The sequence below is a fragment of the Pristiophorus japonicus genome, unplaced genomic scaffold, assembly GCF_044704955.1.
Source record: "Pristiophorus japonicus isolate sPriJap1 unplaced genomic scaffold, sPriJap1.hap1 HAP1_SCAFFOLD_75, whole genome shotgun sequence".
Lineage (NCBI taxonomy): Eukaryota > Metazoa > Chordata > Chondrichthyes > Pristiophoridae > Pristiophorus > Pristiophorus japonicus.
The window spans coordinates 460,479-470,045 of record NW_027254666.1 but is presented as its reverse complement, the minus strand read 5'-3'; positions in this window follow the sequence as shown (position 1 = coordinate 470,045).

Genomic DNA, 9,567 nt, shown 5'->3' with positions numbered 1-9,567 from the left:
GATGAGTCAATTTGGAGTGATGAGTCAGTTTGGGGTAGTGAGTCAGTTTGGAGTGATGGGTCAGTTTTTGTCATGGGTCAGTTTGGGTTAATGAGTCAGTTTGTGGTGATGAATCAGTATGGGGTGATGGGTCAGTTTGTGGAGTTGCGTCAGATTGAGGTGTTGAATCTGTTTGGGTTGATGGGTCAGTATGGGGGGAAAAGACAGTTTGGGGTGATGGGTCAGTTTGGGGTGATGAGTCAGTTTCGGGTGATGGGTCAATTTAGGGTGATGTGTTACTTTGGGGTGCTGTTTAATTTGGGGTGAAGATTTAATTTGGGGTGATGGTTCAGTTTGAGTTGATGTGTCAGTTTTATGTGATGCGTCGGTTTGGGTTGATGGGTTAGTTTGAGGTGATGGGTCAGTTTGGGGTGAAGAGTCAGTTTGGAGTAATTAATCCGTTTTTGGTGAAGAGTCACTTTGGGGTGATGGATCAATTTGGTGTGATGGATCAGTTTGGAGTAATGAGTCAGTTTGGAGTGATGGGTCAGTTTTTGGTGATGGGTAACTTTGGATTAATGGTTCAGTTTATTGTGATGTGTCAGTTTTGGGTGATGGCTCAGTTAGTGGTGGTGCCTCAGTTTGGGGTGATGTGTCTGTTTGGTTTGATGGGTCAGTTTGGGGTGATGGGTCAGTTTGGGGTGAAGAGTCAGTTTGGAGTAATGAGTCCGTTTTTGTTGAAGAGTCACTTTGGGGTGATGGTTCAATTGGTGGTGATGAGTCAGTTTTGGGTGATGGGACAATTTGAGGTGATGGTTCAGTTTGGGGTGATGAATCAGTTTGGGGTGATGGGTCAGTTTTTGGTGATGGATCAGTTTGGGGTGATGGGTCAGTCGGGGATGATGAGTCAGTTTGGGGTGATGAGTCAATTTGGGGTGATGAGTCAGTTTGGGGTAGTGAGTCAGTTTGGAGTGATGGGTCATTTTTTGGTCATGGGTCAGTTTGGGTTAATGAGTCAGTTTGTGGTGATGAATCAGTATGGGGTGATGGGTCAGTTTGTGGAGTTGCGTCAGATTGAGGTCATGAATCTGTTTGGGTTGATGGGTCAGTATGGGGGGAAAAGGCAGTTTGGGGTGATGGGTCAGTTTGGGGTGATGAGTCAGTTTCGGGTGATGGGTCAGTTTAGGGTGATGGATTACTTTGGGGTGCTGATTATTTTGGGGTGAAGATTCAATTTGGGGTGATGGTTCAGTTTGGTGAGATGCATCAGTTTTGTGTGATGCGTCAGTTTAGTGAGATGAGTCAGTTTGCGATGATGGGTCAGTTTTGGGTGATGGTTCAGTTTGGGGTGATGGGTCACTCTGGTGTGATGAGTCAGTTTGAGGTGATGGGTCAATTTGGGCTGATGGGTCAGTTTGGGGTAATGAGTCAGTTTGGAGTGATAGGTTAGTTTTTTGTGATGGGTCAGTTTGGGTTCATGGGTCAGTTTGTGGTGATGATTAAATTTGGGGTGATGGGTCAGTTTGTGGTGGTGCGTCAGTTTGGGGTGATGAGTCTATTTGGGATGATGAGTCAGTTTGGGGTGATGAGTCAGTTTGGAGTGATGAGTCAGTTTTTGGTGAAGAGTCACTTTGGGGGTGATTGTTCAGTTTGTGGTGATGAGTCAATTTTGGGTGATAGGTCAGTTTTTTGTGATGGGTCAGTTTGGGTTCATGGGTCAGTTTGTGGTGATGAGTCAATTTTGGGTGATGGGACAAGTTGGGTGATTTGTCAGTTTGTGGTGATGAGTCAATTTTGGGTGATGGGTCAGTTTAGGGTGATGGGTCAGTTAGGGGGATGAATCAGTTTGGGGTGATGGGTCAGTTTGGGGTGATGAATCAGTTTGGGGTGATGGGTCAGTTTTTGGTGATGAATCAGTTTGGGGTGATGGGTCAGTCGGGGATGATGAGTCAGTTTGGGGTGATGAGTCAATTTGGGGTGATGAGTCAGTTTGGGGCTGTGAGTCAGTTTGGAGTGATGGGTCAGTTTTTGGTCATGGGTCAGTTTGGGTTAATGAGTCAGTTTGTGGTGATGAATCAGTATGGGGTGATGGGTCAGTTTGAGGAGTTGCGTCAGATTGAGGTGATGAATCTGTTGGGTTGATGGGTCAGTATGGGGGGAAAAGGCAGTTTGGGGTGATGGGTCAGTTTGGGGTGATGAGTCAGTTTCGGGTGATGGGTCAGTTTAGGGTGATGGATTACTTTGGGGTGCTGATTACTTTGGGGTGAAGATTCAATTTGGGGTGATGGTTCAGTTTGGTGAGATGCATCAGTTTTGTGTGATGCGTCAGTTTAGTGTGATGAGTCAGTTTGCGATGATGGGTCAGTTTTGGGTGATGGGTCAGTTTGGGGTGATGGGTCACTGTGGTGTGATGAGTCAGTTTGAGGTGATGGGTCAATTTGGGCTGATGGGTCAGTTTATGGTAATGAGTCAGTTTGGAGTGATGGGTCAATTTGGGCTGATGGGTCAGTTTGGGGTGATTAATCAGTTTGGGGTGATGAGTCAGGTTGGGGGTGATGAATCAGTGGGGAGATGTGTCAGTTTGTGGTGATGAGTCAGTTTGGGGTGATGGTTGAGGTTGTGGTGATGGGTCAGCTTTGGATGATGGATCAGATTGCGGTGATGGGTCAGTTTGGGGTGATCAATCAGTTTGGGGTGATGGATCAGTTTGGTGTGATGAGTCAGTTTGGAGTGATGAGTCAGTTTTTGGTGATGAGTCATTTTGTGGTAATGGGTCAGTATGGGGTGATGAGTCAATTTGTGGTGATAGGACAATTTGGGGTGATGGGTCAGTTAAGGTGATGAATCAGTTTTGCTTGATGGGTCAGTTTGGGACGATGAGTCAGTAGGGAGATTTGTCAGTTTGGGATGATGAGTCAGTTTGGGTTGATTGGTCAGTTTGGGGAGATGGGTCAATTTGGTGTGATGAGTCAGTTTGGAGTGATGAGTATGTTTTTGGTGATGAGTCAGTTTGGGGTGATGGGTCCGTATGGGGTGAAGAGGCAGTTTGGAGTGATGAGTCAGTTTAGGGTGATGCGTCAGTTTGGGGCGATGAGTCATTTTGGGGTGATTATTCAGTTTGGGGTGATAGGTCAATTTGGGGTGATAAGTCAGTTTGGGTTAATTGGTCAATTTCGGGTGATGAGTCAGTTTGTGGGTGATGCGTCAGTTTGGGGTGATGGATCAGTTTGGGGTGATGAGTCAGTTTGGGGAGATGGGTCAGTTTAGGGTGATGGGTTACTATGGGGTGCTGATTACTTTGGGGTGAATTTTCAATTTGGGGTGATGGTTCAGTTTGGAGTGATGCGTCAGTTTGGCCTGATGCATCAGTTTGGGGCCATGAGTCAGTTTGGGGTGATGAGTCAGTTTGCGGTGATGGGTCAGTTTGGCGTTATGGGTCAGTTTGGGGTGAAAGTCAGTTTGGAGTGATGAGTCAGTTTTTGGTGATGGATCAGTTTGGGGTGATGGGTCAGTCGGGGATGATGAGTCAGTTTGGGGTGATGAGTCAATTTGGGGTGATGAGTCAGTTTGGGGTAGTGAGTCAGTTTGGAGTGATGGGTCAGTTTTTGTCATGGGTCACTTTGGGTAACTGAGTCAGTTTGTGGTGATGAATCAGTATGGGGTGATGGGTCAGTTTGTGGAGTTGCGTCAGATTGAGGTGTTGAATCTGTTTGGGTTGATGGGTCAGTATGGGGGGAAAAGGCAGTTTGGGGCGATGGGTCAGTTTGGGGTGATGAGTCAGTTTCGGGTGATGGGTCAATTTAGGGTGATGGGTTACTTTGGGGTGCTGTTTAATTTGGGGTGAAGATTTAATTTGGGGTGATGGTTCAGTTTGAGTTGATGTGTCAGTTTTATGTGATGCGTCGGTTTGGGTTGATGGGTTAGTATGAGGTGATGGGTCAGTTTGGGGTGAAGAGTCAGTTTGGGGTGAAGAGTCAGTTTGGAGTAATGAATCCGTTTTTGGTGAAGAGTCACTTTGGGGTGATGGATCAATTTGGGGTGATGACTCAGTTAGTGGTGGTGCCTAAGTTTGGGGTGATGAGTCTGTTTGGGTTGATGGGTCAGTTTTGGGTGATGGGTCAGTTTGGGGTGAAGAGTCAGTTTGGAGTAATGAGTCCGTTTTTGTTGAAGAGTCACTTTGGGGTGATGGTTCAATTGGTGGTGATGAGTAAGTTTTGGGTGATGGGACAATTTGAGGTGATGGGTCAGTTTGGGGTGATGAATCAGTTCGGGGTGATGGGTCAGTTTTTGGTGATGGATCAGTTTGGGGTGATGGGTCAGTCGGGGATGATGAGTCAGTTTGGGGTGATGAGTCAATTTGGGGTGATGAGTCAGTTTGGGGTGATGAGTCAGTTTCGGGTGATGGGTCAATTTAGGGTGATGGGTTACTTTGGGGTGCTGTTTAATTTGGGGTGAAGATTTAATTTGGGGTGATGGTTCAGTTTGAGTTGATGTGTCAGTTTTATGTGATGCGTCGGTTTGGGTTGATGGGTTAGTTTGAGGTGATGGGTCAGTTTGGGGTGAAGAGTCAGTTTGGGTTGAAGAGTCAGTTTGGAGTAATTAATCCGTTTTTGGTGAAGAGTCCCTTAGGGGTGATGGATCAATTTGGGGTGATGGGTCAGTTTGGAGTAATGAGTCAGTTTGGAGTGATGGGTCAGTTTTTGGTGATGAGTAACTTTGGATTAATGGTTCAGTTTATTGTGATGTGTCAGTTTTGGGTGATGGCTCAGTTAGTGGTGGTGCATCAGTTTGGGGTGATGAGTCTGTTTGGGTTGATGGGTCAGTTTGGGGTGATGAGTCAGTTTGGGGTGAAGAGTCAGTTTGGAGTAATGAGTCCGTTTTTGTTGAAGAGTCACTTTGGGGTGATGGTTCAATTGGTGGTGATGAGTCAGTTTTGGGTGATGGGACAATTTGAGGTGATGGGTCAGTTTGCGGTGATGAATCAGTTTAGGGTGATGGGTCAGTTTTTGGTGATGGATCAGTTTGGCGTGATGGGTCAGTCGGGGATGATGAGTCAGTTTGGGGTGATGAGTCAATTTGGGGTGATGAGTCAGTTTGGGGTAGTGAGTCAGTTTGGAGTGATGGGTCAGTTTTTGGTCATGGGTCAGTTTGGGTTAATGAGTCAGTTTGTGGTGATGAATCAGTATGGGGAGATGGGTCAGTTTGTGGAGTTGCGTCAGATTGATGTGTGAATCTGTTTGGGTTGATGGGTCAGTATGGGGGGAAAAGGCAGTTTGGGGTGATCGGTCAGTTTGGGGTGATGAGTCAGTTTCGGGTGATGGGTCAGTTTAGGGTGATGGATTACTTTGGGGTGCTGGTTACTTTGGGGTGAAGATTCAATTTGGGGTGATGGTTCAGTTTGGTGAGATGCATCAATTTTGTGTGATGCGTCAGTTTAGTGGGATGAGTCAGTTTGCGAGGATGGGTCATTTTTGGGTGATGGTTCAGTTTGGGGTGATGGGTCACTCAGGTGTGATGAGTCAGTTTGAGGTGATGGGTCAATTTGGGCTGATGGGTCAGTTTGTGGTAATGAGTCAGTTTGGAGTGATGGGTCAATTTGGGCTGATGGGTCAGTTTGGGGTCATGAGTCAGTTTGGAGTGATCGGTTAGTTTTTTGTGATGGGTCAGTTTGGGTTCATGGGTCAGTTTGTGGTGATGATTAAATTTGGGGTGATGGGTCAGTTTGTGGTGGTGCGTCAGTTTGGGGTGATGAGTCTATTTGGGTTGATGAGTCAGTTTGGGGTGATGAGTCAGTTTGGAGTGATGAGTCAGTTTTTGGTGAAGAGTCACTTTGGGGGTGATTGTTCAGTTTGTGGTGATGAGTCAATTTTGGGTGATAGGTCAGTTTTTTTGATGGGTCAGTTTGGGTTCATGGGTCAGTTTGTGGTGATGAGTCAATTTTGGGTGATGGGACAAGTTGGGTGATTTGTCAGTTTTTGGTGATGAGTCAATTTTGGGTGATGGGTCAGTTTAGGGTGATGGGTCAGTTAGGGGTGATGAATCAGTTTGGGGTGATGGGTCAGTTTGGGGTGATGAGTCAGTGGGAGATGTGTCAGTTTGGTGTGATGAGTCAGTTTGGAGTGATGGGTCAGTTTGGGCGATGAGTCAGTTTGTGGTGATCAGTCAGTTTGGGGTGATGGTTCAGTTTGTGGTGATGGGTCAGTTTAGGGTGATGGGTCGGTGTGTGGGTGATGAGTCGGTTTGGTGAAATGTGTCAATTTTTGGTCATGAGTGTCTTTGAGGTGATGCGTCAGTTAGGGGTGATGAATCAGTTTGAGGTGATGGGTCAGTTTGGGGTGATGTGTCAGTTTGGAGTGATGAGTCAGTTTGTGGTGATGAGTCATTTGTGGTAATGGGTCAGTATGGGGTGAAGTGTCAATTTGTGGTGATGGGACAATTTGGGGTGATGGCTCAGTTTAGGGTGATGAATCAGTTTTGCAGGATGGGTCAGTTTGGGGCGATGAGTCAGTGGGGAGATTTGTCAGTTTGGGATGATGAGTCAGTTTGGTTGATTGGTCAGTTTGGGGAGATGGGTTAATTTGGTGTGATGAGTCAGTTTGGAGTGATTAGTATGTTTTTGGTGATGAGTCAGTTTGGGGTGATGGGTCAGTATGGGGTGAAGAATCAGTTTGGGGTGATGGGTCACTTTGGGGTGATGAGTCAGTTTGGGGTGATGGGTCAGTTTAGGTTGATGGGTTACTTTGGGGTGCTGATTAATTTGGGGTGAAGATTTAATTTGGGGTGATTGTTCAGTTTGTGTTGATGTGTCAGTTTTATGTGATGCGTCAGTTTGGGTTGATGGGTTAGTTTGAGGTGATGGCTCAGTTTGGGGTGAAGAGTCAGTTTGGGGTGAAAAGTCAGTTTGGCGTGATGGATCAATTTGGGGTGATGGGTCAGTTTGGAGTAATGAGTCAGTTTGGAGTGATGGGTCAGTTTTTGGTGATGATTAAATTAGGGGTGATGGGTCAGTTTGTGGTGGTGCGTCAGTTTGGTGTGATGAGTCTGTTTGGGTTGATGAGTCAATTTGGGGTGATGGGTCAGTTTGGGGTGATGAGTCAGTTTGGAGTGATGAGTCAGTTTTTGGTGAAGAGACACTTTGGGGTGATGTGTCAGTTTATGGTGATGAGTCATTTTTGGGTGATGGGTCAGTTTGGAGTGATGGGTCAGTTTGGAGTAATGAGTCAGTTTGGAGTGATGGGTCAGTTTTTGGTGATGGGTCACTTTGGATTAATGGTTCAGTTTATTGTGATGTGTCAGTTTTGGGTGATGGCTCAGTTTGTGGTGGTGCCTCAGTTTGGGGTGATGAGTCTGTTTGGGTTGATGGGTCAGTTTGGGGTGATGGGTCAGTTTGTGGTGAAGAGTCAGTTTGGAGTAATGAGTCCGTTTTTGTTGAAGAGTCACTTTGGGGTGAAGGTTCAATTTGTGGTGATGAGTCAGTTTTGGGTGATGGGACAATTTGAGGTGATGGGTCAGTTTGGGGTGATGAATCAGTTTGGGGTGATGGGTCAGTTTGGGGTGATGAGTCAGTGTGGATTGATTGGTCGGTTTGGGGTGATGGGTCAGTTTGGAGAGATGAGTCAGTTTGGAGTGATGAGTTTGTTTTCGGTGAAATGTCAGTTTGGGGTGATGGGTCAGTTTGGGATGATGGGGCAGTTGGGGTGATGGGTCTGTTCAGGGTGATGGGCCAGTTTGGAGTGATGGGTCAGTTTGTGGGTGATGAGTCGGTTTGGTGAAATAAGTCAGTTTTTGGTCATGAGCCTGTTTGGGGTGGTGCTTCAGTTTGGGATGGTGCATCAGATTGGGGCGATGAGTCAGTTTGGGGTGATTATTCAGTTTGGAGTGATTCGTAAGTTTGGGGCGATGAGTCAGTTTGGGGTGATTATTCAGTTTGGGTTAATTCGTCAATTTGGGGTGATGAGTCAGTTTGTGGGTGATGCGTCAGTTTGGGGTGATGGATCAGTTTGTGGTGATGAGTCAGTTTGGGGTGGTGGGTCAGTTTAGGGTGATGGGTTACTTTGGGGTGCTGATTACTTTGTGGTGAAGATTCAATTTGGGGTGATGGTTCAGTTTGGGGTGATGCATCAGTTTGGTGTGATGCGTCAGTTTGGGGCCATGAGTCAGTATGGGGTGATGAGTCAGTTTGCGGTGATGGGTCAGTTTGAGGTGATGGGTCAGTTTGGGGTGAAGAGTCAGTTTGGAGTGATGAGTCAGTTTTTGGTGATGGGTCAGTTTGGGGTGATGGGTCAGTCGGAGATGATGAGTCAGTTTGGTGTGATGGGTCAATTTGAGGAGATGATTCAGTTTGGGGTAGTCAGTCAGTTTGGAGTGATGGGTCAGTTTTTGGACATGGGTCAGTTTGGGTTAATGGGTCAGTTTGTGGTGATGAGTCAGTTTCGGGTGATGGGTCAGTTTGTGGAGGTGCGTCAGACTGAGGTGATGAATCTCTTTGGGTTGATGGGTAAGATTGGGGTGATGAGTCAGTTTCGGGTGATGAGTCAGTTTGGAGTGATGAGTCAGTTTTTGGTGAAGAGACACTTTGGGGTGATGGGTCAGTTTATGGTGATGAGTCAGTTTTGGGTGATGGGTCAGTTTGGAGTGATGAGTCAGCGGGGAGATGCATCTTTGTGGGATGATGTGTCAGTTTGGGTTGATTGGTCAGTTTGGGCTGATGGGTCAGTATGGGGGTAAAAGTCAGTTTGGGGTGATGGGTCAGTTTGGGGTGATGAGTCAGTTTCGGGTGATGGGTCAGTTTAGGGTGATGGGTTACTTTGGAGTGCTGTTTACTTTGGGGTGATGATTCAATTTGGGGTGATGGTTCACTTTGGTGTGATGCATCAGTTTTGTGTGATGCGTCAGTTTGGGTTGATGAGTCAGTTTGGTGAGATGAGTAAGTTTTCGGTGATGGGTCAGTTTTGGGTGATGGGTCAATAAGGAATGAATAGTCAGTTTGGAGTCATGAGTCATTTTTGGTGATGGGTCAGTTTGGGGTGATGGGTCACTATGGTGTGATGAGTCAGTTTGGGGTGATGGGTCAATTTGGGCTGATGGGTCAGTTTGGGATAATGAGTCAGTTTCGAGTGATGGGTTAGTTTTTTGTGATGGGTCAGTTTGGGTTAATGGGTCAGTTTTTGGTGATGATTAAATTAGGGGTGATGGGTCAGTTTGTGCTGGTGAGTCAGTTTGTGGTGATGAGTCTGTTTGGGTTGATGAGTCAGTTTGGGGTGATGGGTCAGTTTGGGGTGACGAGTCAGTTTGGAGTGATGAGTCAGTTTTTGGTGAAGAGACACTTTGGGGTGATGTGTCAGTTTATGGTGATGAGTCATTTTTGGGTGATGGGTCAGTTTGGAGTGATGAGTCAGTGGGGAGATGCATCTTTGTGGGATGATGAGTCAGTTTGGGTTGATTGGTCAGTTTGGGGTGATTGGTCAATTTATGGTGATGAGTCAGTTTGGATTGATGAGTATGTTTTTGCTGATCAGTCAGTTTGGGGTGATGGGGCAGTATGGGGGTAAAAGTCAGTTTGGGGTGATGGGTCAGTTTGGGGTGATG